We start from the raw sequence: 17,723 nt of genomic DNA, 5'->3' as shown, positions 1-17,723 counted from the left end.
ATAGGTATTTGGGAGTCTATACCTGTGATAAATATATAAATAGCTGGTGGGTTCCCGCTTAAAGTGGAATACTAAGTGCCAAATGATCAATGAGAATGGAGTTAAATGCTTAACCAACTGAGAGTTGGAAAATAACCATTTTATACCATGGAAAATAACCATTTTGCAACCATCGTAGGAAAGAGCCATTCAGCAGAAATCAATGGATGGACATTTTTTTTCTTTTCTTTTGAGAAAGAGAGAGAGAGCATGCATGAGCAGGGGAGAGGTGGGGAGAGGGGCGACTGAGCCACTCAAGCTCCCCCAGGTGGAAATTTTGTTGAGGAATAGGATGTGATTGCATTGACTTAAATCATCTCCCCACAGATTGCATATATATATGTGTGTGTGTGTGTGTGTGTGTGTGTGTGTGTGTGTGTGTGCGCACACACACATATATGAGGGAGATGAATTCAGTAGGTAGATAAAATTATAACAGTAGGTAAGTCTCAGTAAGCAGTACAGAGATAGTCTTGGTAATATTCTTACTCATGCAACTTTTCTATATTTGAAATAATTTCCAAATAAAAAGCTTTAAAATTTTTTAGTGTTTTTTTTCTTTTTTTTAATTTCATTTTATTTTAGAGAGAGACAGCAAGCACAGGGGGGAGAGCAGAGGGAGAATCTTAAGCAGGCTCCACACTCAGCACAGAGTCTGACATGGGGCTCGATCCCATGCCCCTGAAATCATTGCCTGAGGCAAAATCAAGAGTCAGATGCTCAACTGACTGAGGTGCCCCTCCAAAAAAAAGGTTTACAAATTCAAGGAAACTCTCTCTCTCCCCTTCTCTCTCTGCCCCTCGCTCACCCACATCCTCTAAAAATAAATTTTAAAAAAATCTGAAGAAACAATCTGGAAGTTGTCCTCTGCCTGCCCCCCTGCAACCCCTCTTCCAAGGAGTGGCCCAATGTTAAAAGTTTTGTATGTGTATTTCTAGACATACTTCTTTTTCTTGTTTAAGATGTTAAGTAATCTCTACCCCCAACATGGGGCTGGAATTTACAATCCCAGGATCACGAGTCACATGCTCAACTGACTGAACCAGCCAGGCACCCTCCTAGACCCATTTCTGTGCATTTTTCTTCCTATGGTAAAACACACATAACATAAAATTTACTCTGTTCGCCTGGTTTTTTCAATGTTTATTTTTGAGAGAGAGAGACGGAGCGTGAGCGGGAGTGGGGCAGAGAGAGAGACAGACAGACAGACAGACAGAATCCGAAGTACTCCAGGCCCTGAGCTGTCAGCCCAGAGCCCCACGTGGGGCTTGAACTCGTGAACCATGAGATCACGACCTGAGCCAAAGTTGGCGCTTAACTGACTGAGCCACGCGGGCACCCCCATGTTAACCATTTTCGAGTGACCTGTGTTCAGCACAAAAGGGTGGAATGCTTCTCAATTTGCATGTCATCCTTGTGCAGGGGCCATGCCAATTTTCCCCGTGTTGTCCAAGTTTATGTGCTGACAAACTGAGCACTCCATGCATTTATAAGGTTCCAACATTAAAACTGTAGGCATACTGTGCAAGGGAGGAAAAAGAGAAAAAATGAAGGTGAAAGAATGCTTTTCCTAGTGAAACAAAAACAAAACCAAAATTGGCACTTGTATGCTGCAAGAATTTTAGGGGAACTTTTCAGGCAGAAACAAAATGATAACAGGTGGAAATTTTATTCCACGCAAAGGAATAAAGAACACCAGAGATAGTGGAAATGGGGAAGAAAACAAAAACATTCTTTTCTCCTGCTTAATTTCTTTAAAAGATATTTGACCAAAGCAAACGTGATAAAGTGTGTGGGGTTTATAACATATGCACAAGCAAGATGTATGACGACAATTTCACCAAAGACAAGAGGAGGAAAATGAAAGTGTGCTGTTTTAACTACGGGTTTAAGTGCACTGTTCTCACATGTCACGTGAAATGATGTAAGATTATTTAAAAGGAGACTATGGGGGCTCTTGGCTGGCTCAGTCAACAGAACCTGTGACTCCTGATCTCAGGGTTGTAAGTTCGAGCCCCATGTTGGGTGTAGAGATTACTTAAAAACAAAATCTTTTACGGGCACCGAGGTGGCTCAGTCAGTTAAATGTCTGACTCTTGACTCCGGTTCAGGTCATGGTCCCGGGGTCATGAGATCGAGCCCCGCGTCGGGCTCCATGCTGAACACGGATCCTGCTTGGGATTCTCTCTCTCCTTCTCCCTTTGCCCCACACCTCCACTTGCACTGCTTACTCTCTCTCTCTCTCTAAAATAATAAAATAAAATAAAATAAAATAAAATAATCTTTTAAAAAATAAAAATAAAGGTAGACTATGATTAGTTACGATTCATTAGATATTGTAAGTCCTAGACCAAGCACTAAAAACAACTTTCAAAGAAAATATAACTAGTAAGCCAGTAGTGGAGAGAAATGGAATCATGAAAAAATTAAGTCAATACAAATGAAGAAAAAACAAAAAAGAGAGCAAAGAGTATATTGGGATAAGTGGAAAACAAACACTAAAATGCTAAATTTAAGCCCAATCATATCAATAATTACACTGAATGTAAATGGTATATATATATGTATGTATATATATATATATATACATACATATATATACGTATATAGGTATATATACATATATGTGTATATATATGTATATATGTGTATACATATATGTATACACATATGTATACACATATGTATATAGGTATATATATATAAAACTAATTCATTGTTATATATCAAGTATAACTCAATTTATTAAAAAACTACTCCATTAAGGGCCTCTGGGTGGCTCAGTTGGTTAGGCATCTGACTCTTGGTTTTGGCTCAGGTCATGATCTCATGGTTTCATGGGTTCGGGCCCCACATCAGGCTCTGCGCTGACCGTGCATGAAGCCTGCTTGGAATTCTCCCTCTCTCTCTGCCTCTCCCCTTCTCGTGTCCTCTCTGTCTCAAAATAAATAAATAAACTCTGAAAATAATAAAAGGTAACAAAAATTAAAAACCACTCCATTAAAAAATAGAAATTGTCAGACTGGATGAGAAAAAAGCAAGATATGCTATCTATAAGCAATCGTATACTACCCACAAGAAACCAATTTTAAATATAAAAACATGGGTAGGTTAAACATTAAAGGGCAATGAAACATATCAAGACAATGTACAAAAAAAAAAAAAAGAGTAAAAGGAGAGATAAATAAATGCCATGCCAGCCATAGGCAGAAGAAAGGGAATTGCCTCTATTAATATTAGAGAAAGTAGGTTTCAGTTCAAGGGACCATAATAACAAAGGATCAATTCATCGAGAAAATGTAACAGTGCTACAGAGTTTCAAAATACATGAGGCCAAAGCTGATAAAAGCAGAAAAAGAAATAGACAAAATTGTAATTGCAGGTTTCAACACTCCTCTCTCAATAATTGTTAAAATAGGGGCGCCTGGGGGGGCGCAGTCGGTTAAGCGTCCGACTTCAGCCAGGTCACGATCTCGCGGTCCGTGGGTTCGAGCCCCGCGTCAGGCTCTGGGCTGATGGCTCAGAGCCTGGAGCCTGTTTCCGATTCTGTGTCTCCCTCTCTCTCTGCCCCTCCCCCGTTCATGCTCTGTCTCTCTCTGTCCCAAAAATAAATAAACGTTGAAAAAAAAAATTAAAAAAAAATTGTTAAAATATGTGGGCAGAAAATCAGTAAGAATACAGAAGACTTGAATAACATAACAACCAAATTAATTGGCATTTATAAAATACTGCACTTAACGAGAGCAGAATAAACAGTATTTTCAAGTGTATATAGACCATTTATCAAGTTAGACCATATTTGGGGCCATAGAACAAGTCTCAATAAATTTTAAAGGATTGAAATCATTCATAGTATATTCTCTGACCACAATGGAATTAACTAGAAATCAATAATAGAAAGATATCCGCAAACACTCGGATGTTTGCAAATTAAACAACATACTTCTAAGTAACGCTTAGGTCAAAAAAAGAAATCACTCAGGAGGGGTACCTGAGTGGCTCTGTTAAGTGCCCAACTCTTGATATGGGCTCAGGTCATGATCTCACGGTTTGTGAGATCCAGCCCCATGTCAGGCTCCGTGCTGACAGCGTGGAGCCTGCTTGGGATTCTCTCTCCCTCTCTCTGCCCCTTCCCCACTTGTGTGCATGTGCATGTGCATGCACGTGCACTCTCTCTCTCTCTCTCTCTCTCTCTCTCAAAATAAATAAACACTAAAAAATTTTTTAAAGAAATCACAACTAAAATCAGAAGATATTTTTAACTAAACGAAAACAAAAGCAGCATCTCGAAAAGTGGGGTGGACCTAACGCAGTGCCTTCAAGGAAATGTATTACTTTCAATGCTTATGTTGGAAAGAAAAAGGTTAAAATCGAATATCTAAAAAATATATAAATAAATAAATAAGTATGAAATCTCTTAAGCTTCCACCTTAAGAAACTAGAAAAAGAAGAGCACCTTAAACCAAAGTGGAAGGAATGAAATAATCAGAAATCAATAAAATAATAAGTGGGCAAAAAATAAGTGGGCAAAAAAAACTAATGAAACCAAAAGCTTGACTCATTGAAAATACAACTGAGAAATCTCTGCCTCACACTGAACAAGGATATAAAGGACACAATCTCCGATATCAGGAACAAACAATTCTACATATACTAAAAAGATAATATGGTAATTTATGAATTACTTCAAGCGAATAAACTCATCAAATTAGATAAAGGGGGAAAATTCCCTGAAAATCAGAACAACGAAAGCTCACGCAAGAGGAAATACTTACAGTGTCTCAATTTATATTAAAGAAATTGAAATTGTTGTTATGAACCTTCCTACAAAAAAAAAAAAAAACCCATTTGTTCCAGATGTCTTTAGTAATACATTCTACCAAATATTTAAGGAAGGAATAAAACCAATCCTACACAAAAAAGTGGAGAGGATGGGGCGCCTGGGTGGTGCAGTCGGTTAAGCGTCCGACTTCAGCCAGGTCACGATCTCGTGGTCCGGGAGTTCGAGCCCCGCGTCGGGCTCTGGGCTGATGGCTCAGAGCCTGGAGCCTGTTTCCGATTCTGTGTCTCCCTCTCTCTCTGCCCCTCCCCCGTTCATGCTCTGTCTCTCTCTGTCCCAAAAATAAATAAAAAACGTTGAAAAAAAAATTAAAAAAAAAAGTGGAGAGGAGAGAACTATGCGATTTATTTTATGAAGCTAGTATTACCCTAACACCAACGCTAAAAAAGAAATCAAAAGGATAGAAAACTACAGACCAGTACTCTTTGTGAACGCAGACACAAAATCATCAAGATTTTAGTAAATCAGATTCAGTTAAATATTAAAAAAGGAACATACCAGGACCAAGTGGGATTTATCCCAGGAATGTAAGATTGATTCAATATGCAAAAAAATCAATAAGTGTGATTCATCTTCACAGACAAAAAAAGGAGAAGCTCTATGATCAACCAGCTCAACAGATGCAGAAAACATTTGACAGATTTCAACACCCATCTATGATTAAAAAATCAAACCAACTCTCAACAAACTAGAAATAGAAGGAAATATTCTCAATCTGATAGATCCACCAAAAATGTAAAGCTAGCACCGTACTTAATAATTTAAAACTGAATTATTTTCCCCTGTGAGAGGTTGCCCCTTGTCATTTCTATTCAACAGGAGTTCCTAGTCAATGATATAAGGCAAGAAACCAAAATAAAAGCCATGTCGTTTGGCAAAGGAAGAAATAAAACTGTTATTATCCACTGGCTATGTGGTTGTTCATGTAGAAAATCCTAAAGGATCTATCAAAAAGCAACTACAACTAAGAAGCAAATTTAATGGGCTCCTGGGTGGCTCAGTAGGTTGAGCGTCCGACTTCAGCTCAGGTCATGATCTCATAGTTCGTGAGTTTGAGCCCTGAATCAGGCTCACTGCTGTCAGTACAGAGCCCACTTCAGATCCTCTGTCCTTCTCTCTCTCTGCACCTCCCCCATTCACACTCTCTCTCTCAAAAATGAATAAACATTTTTTAAAAAAGAAGTAAATTTAACAAGGTCAGAGAACACAAGCTCAACACACAAAAGTAATTGTAGGTCTAGAGTCTAGCAGCGGACAATTGGAAACGGAATATTTTTAAATAATATCATTCACAATAGCATCACGAAGCATGAAATCTTTAGGGATAAATTTAGCAAAACATATGATGATATGTACATTGACAATTCCAAGACTTGGCGGAGATAAACGAATGAAGATTTAAGTACATGATGAGGCATACTTTGTCCATACTTCAGTTGACTCAATATTGTTAAGATGTCAATTCTTCCTAAATTGACCTATTGGTTCAAGGCAAGCCCAATCAAAATTCCAGCAAGATTTTTTGGCAGGAATTTACATAAAGATGCAAAAACCTAGAACCGTCAAAACAATTTTGGGAAAGAAGAACGATCACTATTTGATTTCAGGACACAATATAAAGCTAAACTAATCAACATGGGATGGGTGGTGTTAGTATAAGGGTAGACGTAGAGATCTACGGAACCAATTCAAGAGTCTAGATAAACCCACACATAAACAATCCATTGGCTTTCAATAAAGTTGCCAAGATATCAACCGTGAAAAGACAGTCTTTTTAACAAATGGTTGAAATCAGTTTGGAAAAGATAGTCTCTTGAGCATATGGTTCTGGAAAAAAAATTGAATTTTCATATGACCAAAAAAAAAAAAAAAAAAAAAAAGAACCTCAACTCTTTTCTCATATTACATAAGAAAATTGACTCAAAATGTATTCTCAACTCGGGGCACCTGGGTGGTCCAGTCGGTTAAGCTTCCAACTCTTGATTTCTGCTCAGGTCACATGTCATGTCTGTGCAATTGAGCCCCACATCGGGCTCTGTGCTGACAGCACGGAGCCTGCTTGGGATTCTGTCTCTCTCTCCTTCTCTCTCTGCCTCTCCCCGGCTCGTGCTGTCTCTGCCAAAATAAATAAACTTTCAAAAAATTATATTCTCAACTTTGGTGGAAAATTGGAAGGCATAAAACTCCTAAAGCAAAACAGAAAAAAACCCTTTGTGATTTGGAGCTAGACGAAATGTTTTAGGACACAAGGCACAAACCATGAGTTAAAAATAATACATCGGAGACATCGAAATTGAAAACTTTTGCTCCTCAAAATACGCTGTTAAGAAAGCAAAAGGCAAGCCACGTGTTGAGAGAAAATATTTGCAAAACATATATCTGATAAAGGACTTGTATCTACAGTCTGTAAAGAATCACAAAACAACGACAGGGCAAACAATCTGATGTTTTAAATGGGTAAAATATTGGAACAGAGATTTCACCCGAGAAAATGCACGAATAGCACATAAGGACATGAAAAAAAAAAAAAAGCTCCACCTCATGAATCATTAGGGAAATGCAAATAAAACCACCTTACACCCTCCATCATGACTAAAATGTCTTCAACAGGTAATAACAAATGTCGACAAGGGTACGAAGCAACCAAGACTCTCGTCCGCCGAGGACACAAGGACAAAATGGTAAAGCCGCTTTGGAAAGCACTTGGCTTCTCATGAAGTTACGTATACACTGACCACTGGACCCCACAATTCCACTCCTAGATATTAGCCCAAGAAAAATGGAAATGCACACCCTGTGAACGTGTGAATGTTCATAACCGTTCTTCATAATCGAACCAACTGGAAGCATGCCAGACATCATCCACGGGTGAAGAGAAAAGCAAATTACGCAGCACTAACTTGGTAATAGAAAGGAACCAACTTCGAGACACGGAAACAGGGCAGCACACTGAAATTGTATTCTGTGCCTTGGCCCCCTTAGCTGCCCCCCACACCCGCCACTGTAAACGCCTCGCCATCAGGAGCTGTTTCCTCTTTTCCATCGTACTCCCAGGGTCTAGCAGAGAGCCTGACATATAGTCACTGCCCAGTAATTTTTTGTTGAATGAAAGAATGTGACTGCTTCTCCGTGTTCGTGAAGTTCTTATTTACGCCAAATCGGCGTGCGCCTTCTGGGCATTGGGTTCTTTTCTCGTGCCTTGCTTCGAGGAAGAACGCTTCGCTCTGACTTCTGGATGACCGGTCGGGGTCGGCAGTGGTTACAGGGCGGTGATGACAGCTTCTGCGCGCCTGCTCCCTTTCTCTCTCCTCTTGATCTGCCAGAGCTTTCCGAGCGTGTGAGTGGAGGTTGCTTGTGTTTCTCCTCGGGCTCGGGCGCCGCGCCAGCCTCGGCCCCAGTGTTTGAATTCTATGCTCCTTTGGCCAAGTCTCGGGAGCCAACTTGCAATTTGGCTGTTGCAGTACATTCTGGCTCTTTCGCAGGCGGTTTGGGCTCGTTGATATTCACGAGCTTGCAAGGAGGAGGTTCATCTCACCAGGGAGAACAGGCAGTGGAAGAGGGGGCCCTTTCCTGGCCTCGCTGTGGCCCTGGCCAGGCCACTGTCCTGCCTGAGAGTAGCCCACATGCTTCTAGAGGAATTCCTTAAGTTCCCTTCCAGATGGGCATTTTGGCCTTCAGACAGAAGTACCCAAAGCCCCGTGTCACCCTGGAAGATGCTAAGTTTTCACCTTGTGGGGACCCTGATGGGTTTTTCATGGAGTCACAAATGTGTTCCCAGCTCCAGGACCCACAGCAGCTAAGGAGGGATGCCAGAGCGGAGAGTAACGTCCATAGTGGCAGAGCCTGCCACGATTCCATGGGCCAGCATCCAAGGAGATTGTTTTTTCTTGGAACAGATTACTATTTCTGCTTTCCTTTTTTCCTCTGATGAGGTCATGGACTCATAACACAAGCATGCCTTTGCTTTCCTTAATTCAATGAATCTATTTTCCAGAGTAAGCATTCTAGCTCTGTTTTTGACTTCATCAACAGGTGCGTGTGTGCGCGTGCGTGAGTGTGTGCGCGTGCGTGTGCGCGGACAACGCAGGAGCCTAAACTATATGTGCCACACGTTCAGACAGGGCCAGAATATGAGGGCGTCCTGCTAGCTAGAGTAAAATCACAATTCTGGAATATTTATATTCCTACTTCTAGTACATCCTATGTGCCAGGCACCATGTTAAATGCTTTTCAGGGTTCATGTCCTTTAATCCATAGGGCAACTCTATGAGGTGGGCTGGTGTCAGCCCCACCTCACAGATGACAGAACTGAGGTTTATTAAGGCAGTTTGCCCGGAGTGATGGGACTGGTCTTCAACCTCAGAAATCTGACTTCGGAACTATGTTTTTTTATCTCCGCATATTGAGAGTGACAGGTTAGCCCTTGGAATAAAATCACCAAAGAAAGAGGGAAGTCCACGGCCACCTCGAACTTCGTCACTGGCTGTGAACGGGCCCCGTGCTGCTCAAAGGTAAGGGCCAAAGTGTCTGGACTCTGACTTACTGGCTAATGGTTTGCAGAAGTGACTGCTTGGTGTTTCTCAAACATTCTCTAACCTAGACCCACAGGAACTTGACCCGGGTTCCTTGAGGGGGGAAGGGCGCTAGTGATTCTCTGGGAGCCTGTGAAGAAGGGCAACTCTGGTGGAAAGAGTCCTTCTCTGTCGCTGAGAAAGTACTGGGAGCTGCCATTGTTTTGTTCATCAAACATTTTCAAGCAGCTATTCTTTGGGGGGGAGAGGGGGCGGCGCAGTGAGAAAGGCAGCAACAGACCCTGCCTATGGTCTAGCAAAAAAAGACCATGACTAACTGAGCAGTAGCGAGAGGGTGCCAGAGGAACCCTCAAGAAGTCAGAGCCATGGGGCCGCGTAGAGGCCAACCCCAGGATCAGTCCAGGATTAAGACCACAGGACGCTGAGGGGCTTCTCATGTGTAGCTGTCCCAGAACATTTTAAGTGACCATCAAAGGACTTGCGTGAGCAAAAGACACTGGAAACTTTCAGGGTTCTGGTGTTTCCGCGGGTAGGCGTGCAGAGTCCAAATATCTCTTGTTCTCACTGCTAACGTCAACCACACGGCTAACTGGCTTTGATCTACAGAAGCTTGATTACATCCAGCCATTGCTAAAAGAAGTTTCTTTTTCTTCCAAATAGAATTTTGTTCTCATATATTGGATCTGCCATCCTCCCAGGGATAGTAATTCATTTCCTGAAGTTGATTTTTCTAAGAAGTAAATCCTCCTCGACTTTGAAAGACAACCAGGAAGTGATGTGGCAAAACCAACGAACAATGGCGGTAATTAAAAAGGTACCTCGGGCTTCTCCAACTTTTCATCAAGCGCCCCAACAACAGAGGGGAGTGAAACCCTGCCCCCAGGAAGTCTGGAACATCACTACAGCACTCATAAACTTCTTTCAAGTTTTTTGTTTTATTTTAAAACGTTATGTGAACGTTAATGAATTTTGTGTTAACTCCGTAATACAGCAGAGATTGTTTTAATATGAAAACAGTGTATTGCCTCCAAATCTTTGAGTAGCTGCTCTGGGAAAATGAGCAGGCTACATATTCCAGGGCAAGAAAATCCTTTTCACTCTTCTTCATTACACATTGCTTTTTCCCCCCATAAAAACAGCCAGTAAGTACATAAAATTTACAATAATATTTGAAAATATTTCACAACACTTAACAATGTTTTCCTCCCCCACTTTGGAATAGTGACCCCAAATCTAAACCAGAAGGCTGGGATTCATCTCTTTGAATCTCTGGGGGGGTTTTTTGGGTTTTTTTTTCTTTTTTTACATTTTATTTTTGAGAGACAGAGAGAGGCAGAGCACAAGTGGGGGAGAGGCAGAGCGAGAATGAGACACAGAATCCGAAGCAGGCTCCAGAATCTGAGTTGTCAGCACAGAGCCTGAAGCAGGGCTCGAACCCACCAACCATAAGATCGTGACCTGAGCCGAAGTCGGATGCTTAACCAACTGAGCCACCCAGGCTCCCCTAAGACATCAGTCTTCTAAATCAAGACAAAGTTCTTCATAGAATTGTCTGAATGTCAAAACACTTAGGGTTTAAAACAGATGATTAAGATTCTGGAAATTTAACTTCTATTTTCAACTCCTCTGCTAACTTTAGAAATTCATTAATTCTGTCTATGCCGTGGTCTTGCCATCCAGAAGCTGCAATACGAATACTGACTTCTGGAAATAAATGAGGTAAAAGAAAGATACTTTAAGCATACGTCACTGACTGTTCTATGTAGCATCCTTGACCACGGTTGTCTAAGTGTATCTCAAGTTTGGTGAGCACCATTCAATTACTTTTCTCCTAGGAACAGATGAGTGGCACCTGGGAGGATCCGTGGGTTAAGCGTCTGACTCTTGATCTCCGCTCAGGCCACGATCTCACTGTTCACGGGATCGAGCCCCATGTCAGGCTCTGCACTGCCAGCACGGAGCCTGCTTGGGATTCTCTCTCTGCCCCTCTCCTGCTCACTCTCTCTGTCCCTCTCTCAAAATAAATAAAGAAACTTTAAAATAAAATAAATTTAAAAATAGATAAATATATATTCTATTTTTTTAAAGCATCATCAGGACTAAGATGAGTTATGTAATACAAATAAATGAAGTCATTAAGAATACAAATGAGGGGCTGGGATGCCCGTGTGGCTCAGTAGTTTGAGCGTCCAACTTCAGCTCAGGTCATGATCTCACAACTGGTGGGTTCGAGCCCCGCGTCGGGCTCTGTGCTGACAGCTCAGGGCCTGGAGCCTGCTTCAGATTCTGTGTCTCCCTCTTTCTCTTCCCCTCCCCCTCTCACAATCTGTCTCTCTCAAAAATAAATAAATGTTAAAAAAAATAAAAAGAAATGGGAATGCAAGCTGGTGCAGCCACTCTGGAAAAACAGTATGGAGGTTCCTCAAAAAACTAAAAATAGAACTACCCTACGACCCAGCAATGGCACTACTACGCATTTATCCAAGAGATACAGGTGTGCTGTTTCAAAGGGGCACATGCACCCCCATGTTTATTGCAGCACTATGAACAATAGCCAAAGGATGGAAAGAGCCCAAATGTCCATCGATGGATGAATGGATAAAGAAGATGTGGTATATATCTACAATGGAGTATTACTCGGCAATCAAAAAAAAAAATGAAATCTTGCCATTTGCAACTATGTGGATGGAACTAGAGGGTATTATGCTAAGCGAAATTAGTCAGAGAAAGACAAATATATGACTTCACTCATATGAGGACTTTCAGAGACAAAACAGATGAACATAGAGGAAGGGAATCAAAAATAATATAAAAACAGGGAGGGGAACAAAGCATAAGAGACTCATAAATAAGGAGAACAAACAGAGGGTTACTGGACGGGGTGTGGGAGGGGGGATGGGCTAAATGGGTCAGGGGCACTAAGGAATCTACTCCCGATATCATTGTTGCCCTCTATGCTAATTTGGATGTAAATTTTAAAACATTAAAAATAAAATTAAAAAAATAATCGTAAAAATAAAAGCAAAAAAAAAAAAAACCCTTTCAGCTGTAAACTGACACATGCTAGACACAAAAAACACAAAAAACAACTCTGATGTGAAAATGTGATGTGACTACGCCATTAAAAAATATCACTGAAAAAAAAATATATCACTGACAGCAAATAAATAAATAAATAAATAAATAAATAGAAAGAAAAAAAGAAAAAGAAAAAAGAATATAAATGAGGGGCACCTATGTGGCTCAGTCAGTTAAGTGTCCAACACTTGGTTTTGGCTCAGGTCATGATCTCACAGTTCCTGAGAAGGAGCCCTACATCAGACTGTGCTGACATCCCAGAGCCTGCTTGGGATTTTCACTCTCCCTCTCTCTCTGCTCCTCCCCTGCTCACGCTCTCTCTCTCTCTCTCAAAATAAATACACTTAAAAAATAAAGAAATGCGACAAGCCTTTAAATTAATTTTTTGCACAGTAAACTGCCATGTATGATCTTTCTTATACATAACAAAAGAATTTTTTTTAATTTTTTTTTAATGTTTTTATTTATTTTTGAGACAGAGAGAGACAGAGCATGAAAGGGGGAGGGTCAGAGAGAGAGGGAGACACAGAATCTGAAACAGGCTCCAGGCTCCGAGCTGTCAGCACAGAGCCCGACACGGGGCTCGAACTCACATACCGCGAGATCGTGACCTGAGCCGAAGTCGGAGGCTTAACCGACTGAGCCACCCAGGCGCCCCAACAAAAGAATTTTTAAATATTTAGGTATAAGTCACTAAGAATTATTTTTATATTCCTATCCCTTTAACGTAGATTGCTAACTTTAACCCTTTTAAATAAAGGGATGTTGCAAAATATTTGTTGGTATTGAGGAACATAAAACCAGTTACTTATGCAAAATTCCCCTCCTTGCCTTGGTAAAGGGAGAAAAATATTGCATGAATTAATACGATAGCCTGAAGAGTCATCACATTTCTTTGATAAATATGATCGATGCAAATCGTATAGAAAACAACGAGCTAGATATACAGAGTGACATTTTTTTGTGCACATAGGATTCTCATTAGTTATGTTAGATGTGTTTTTATCATGCAACTTTCTCTGGCATTTTCCTTAATCTATTTTGTTCATTTACTGCCTTCATAATAACCACAGTGCCCTACAAGCAGTCTTACAAACTTAATCTTTTCCTATTAGATTGCATTTTCATATTTACAGCGCTATTTGGAAAAAAAGAAGACCAGAGGAAAACTTCGATGCCAGATTGTCACATGAAATTAAATCTATGTCCTTAAAAATGAAATGGTGCACTCAGCCCATGGCTGTGCTCCTGCAGAATTAGATCTAGTATTGTTTCTGGTTTTGCATGTTGCTAAGGACTATTTCTCGCTCTCTGGAAAATTCCTTTCTGAAATTATCTGTGCAATATTTCATTTAAATTGCAAGATAAGATAATCTGCATTTTACTAACACTTCCAGAAGTACTATGTAAGTAGATACATCAGCCTAAAGACAGAACACTAGCTTCTATGTAGTAAGAGCGACCCAAATAGAAAAAGCACTACATTTCTATATAGCTATCTAACGCTGATGCTAATTATCAAGTCTAATCTTTTGCCTTGATTTGAGCTGTTAACACTTGAAAATCTATTTCCTGAAACTGGCTTGTTATGAATATCAAGGCATGTGAATTTCAAATAAACACCAAGGAGGCAGAACAATTTCCTAAGAGTTATAATCATACTTTTTCATTTTTGTGTATGCCTATATCATGTTTGCTAATATCAGCATAAAATATTGTCAGCAGTAGCAATAATGACATGAATTTGTTGAATGCCCTCTACGTGCTGGACGTTGTGCTCTGACTTTCTTACGACTTACCTCCTTTAATCCTCTTATCCCCATTTTTGCAGATGAGAAAACTGAGGTTTAGTGACATTAAACAACTCGCCCATGGTTACACAGTCAGTAAGTGGTGACACATAAATTTGAAATTAGACATTTGGACCCCAGGCCTTATGTTCTTCTTTTTTGTTAATGTTTATGTATCCTTGAGACAATGCAAGAGACAGAGTGCAAGCAAGGGAGGGACAGACAGAGGGAGACAGAGCAACCGAAGCCCCAGGCTCCGAGCTGCCAGACCAGAGCCTGACGCGGGGCTCGAACCCTCAAACCGTGAGATCATGACCCGAGCCGAAGTCGGATGCTCAACCGACTGAGCCACCCAGGCATCCCCAGGCCTTATGTTCTTAAACTACTATTCTACCTCAGAGGGAATTTAAGGTAGTTTTGAAAGATGCATAGTACATATGAAAAGAACATGAATTAGGAGCATTTGGGAAAGAGAATAGGAACGTAAAAGGGCAGGGGAATTAGGCCGGTACACGAAATACACATGCTCAGCTTGATGTATTTTAAGCGTCATAGCCGTCTTCGCAAACACGGAACACAACTACAGTGCTTACATTTCAAAACTGGATCATTCAGGGGCGCCTGGTGGCTCAGTCGGTTAAGCGTCCGACTTCAGCTCAGGTGACGATCTCATGGTCCGTGAGTTTGAGCCCCGCGTCGGGCTCTGGGCGGACGGCTCGGAGCCTGGAGCCTGTTTCGGATTCTGTCTCCCTCTTTCTCTGACCCTCCCCTATCCATGCTCTCTCTCTCTCTCTCTCTCTCTCTGTCTCAAAAATAAATAAATGTTTAAAAAAAATTTTTTTTTTAAATAAATAAATAAAACTGGATCATTCCGTCAAGAGAAGCAGGTGAAAACTATACAGACAGCCTCCTAAGGATGTTCACAAACAGGACGCCATACAATGGAATGAAGCCCATTTCGGCGATATGCTTACAGTAAACGTGATGATGAATTTCACGGGACCGTTTCCTACCCATCTGCCAACACAGGCAAATCGCACAACCCAGTGAAAGCAATTCTCCAGAAGGCCAGCACAACCTGGTCCAGATATGCCCAAGGGCCATAAGCAAGACCGAAGGCATTCACAATGCCAAGCGATTTGTTTTTGAAACAGCGTGTTAAAGCAAAATACAAATAATGAGCTTATGCTATCGCTTCCCATCACTAAAGAAATCATCGACTTTGATCTGCAGTCACGCCTTAGGTTCAATATTTTTCGAGAAGTAAAAGTCAAAGGGGCTCCTGGCTGGCTCGGTCGGCAGAGCATGTGACTCTTGCTTTACGGGTTGTGGATCGAAGCCCATGTTGGGCGTAGGGCCTACTTAAAACGAAACAAAAGAAAAAAGTAGAAGCCGGGAACATAGAATCTTATCTCAAGTGCTTGTATCTTAAGCAAGAGGGAATTAAAATAGCATGTGGTTACCTTTACAGGTATCGGTGACTCAGAAACACCTGATCGTCACATCTGCTGCTACACATTCCCCTCTCCTCTTTTTCCATCTCCTCCATGCTGCCATACCAAGGAATATTGTGGAAAAATGAGTGGAGCTTCTAGAAAACCTGAAGTTACAGAAGTAGACAAAAGAAAGTTACACCTGAAACCAATATCACACTGTACATGAACTATCTAAAAGATGTCTCCCTCTGTCTCTGCCCCTCCTCCACTCACCCTCTGCCTCTGTCTCTCTCTCAAAAATAAACATTTTAAAAAACTTTTTAAATGCACCAAGAAAGTGTATAATTGTAGTGATAAAACTTCCCTGAATCTCGACACATGAATCTATACATGTAATAAAATAGCATAAAGTACACACGTACACAGAGTGCATGTAAAAATGGTGAAATCTGAATAAGGCGGGTGGATTGTACCAATGTCAATGCCCTGGTTGTGACATTGTACTGTAATTTCGCAAGGTGTTATCATCGGGGAAAGTTGGGTGACAGATATTGACATCTGTCTCTATGCTATTTATTGTGACTGCGCGTGAATCTACGATCATCTCAAATAAAAGGTTTGAAGACACACGTGAAGAGTTTGTATCTTAGAAATGGATCTTTCCAAATTCCTGGTGCCGCTGTGGACCAAACCCACCTGGAGGTTTCACATTTACTTGTCTGTTTATCTAATTTGTGTTCGTTCACTTCTCAAATAATGCATTTTGATGTTTTTCCCCCACCTAAAAGAAAATCTTACTCACCCTTTATGATCCAGCTTCCAAAAGCCTTCTACAGATTTTTCTTGAACTTTGCTCACCAAACAAGATCAACATGGTGCCTTTTATGCTGTTTCCATAACACTTTGAATAGAGTAATGACGGCTAATATGTATTGGGTAGTTACTATACCCCAGGCACCTCACCTTTAATCTTTCCAACAATTCATTGAGGAAGATACTGTGACTCTCCCCATTTTACAGATGAAGGAATTGAGGTACTGTCCCATGGAAAGCAGGTGGCAGAGTCAGCTTTCACAGCCAGGCACCTTGACTCTAGAGCCACGGGTAACTCATGTACATCCTGCCTCTTAAGTTATCACTTGGTACATGGTGTTCACTTGTTTATATTCTCACCTCTCTCCCTTCTTCCAAAGTAAGAGTCACTCGTACAGCCTTTCTCCACTCACACTAGCGAGATTCTGCCTTCACTCCTGCACCAGTTAGGATCTGGCTTCTCCTCTCAACACTCCACGGAAACTACACTCATAATGGCGGACAATGAACCGAAGGTGCTCAACTCAGGTAGACGCTTTTCGACCTACACCTGCCTTCTCGGCTGTATCAGAAACTTCAGACCCCTCTCTCCCTCTCGACTTCCTTTTCTGTTTCTATTCCTATGTTGTTGGCGGCTCTTTCTCAACTCCTTCGTTTTCTCCTTATCTGCCTACTGTTCAATTTTCATCCCCGTCCCCGCCCCAGTTCTATTCCGAGCGTTCTTCTCTCTTTCCTCCGTAGACCTTTCCTAGGGAGACTCATCCACTCCCGGCCATTTCTTTCCAGCCCAGATATTCCTCTTGAGCTCAACTTCCATACGACCACGTGTTCCTTTCCTGCGTTCTTCTACGTAGACCTTTACCACCAGTACTTCTCTTCTGTCTTTTTTTCTTAGCATCTGGCACGGAGCAGGTGCTCAAGAAATATATATATATTGTTTAATAAGAGAACTGAGGTAAACCAGATTGGAGGATGTTTTGGTAAATGATGCTGTACACCGCAGAACCCCCCTGGAGACACACTGCGTTTAAAGACAGAATAGGCTGGCCTTGGGGACTGATTCAACATAGCGCTAGAACAAAAGGCAAACAGAACTTGTAGGTGTCTGCCATGGGCCACTCAGTAGAACGTGCGTGAAGAGATAACATTACAGGGTGCGGCCCTCTCTCTTGATCAACTTACCCGTCAATTGCCA

General features: G+C 41.3%; 1 pseudogene; it reads right to left on the bottom strand.

The window, feature by feature from the left end:
- Positions 1-1,417: 1,417 nt before the first annotated feature.
- LOC113603770 (uncharacterized) lies at positions 1,418-1,517 on the bottom strand (annotated as a pseudogene).
- Between the last annotated feature and the right edge of the window lie 16,206 nt (positions 1,518-17,723).

Source organism: Acinonyx jubatus, chromosome B4 (assembly GCF_027475565.1).
Source record: "Acinonyx jubatus isolate Ajub_Pintada_27869175 chromosome B4, VMU_Ajub_asm_v1.0, whole genome shotgun sequence".
NCBI classification, from domain to species: Eukaryota; Metazoa; Chordata; class Mammalia; order Carnivora; family Felidae; genus Acinonyx; species Acinonyx jubatus.
Note: the sequence above shows the minus strand (reverse complement) of the source record. Positions and strands in the feature narration are given on the sequence as shown.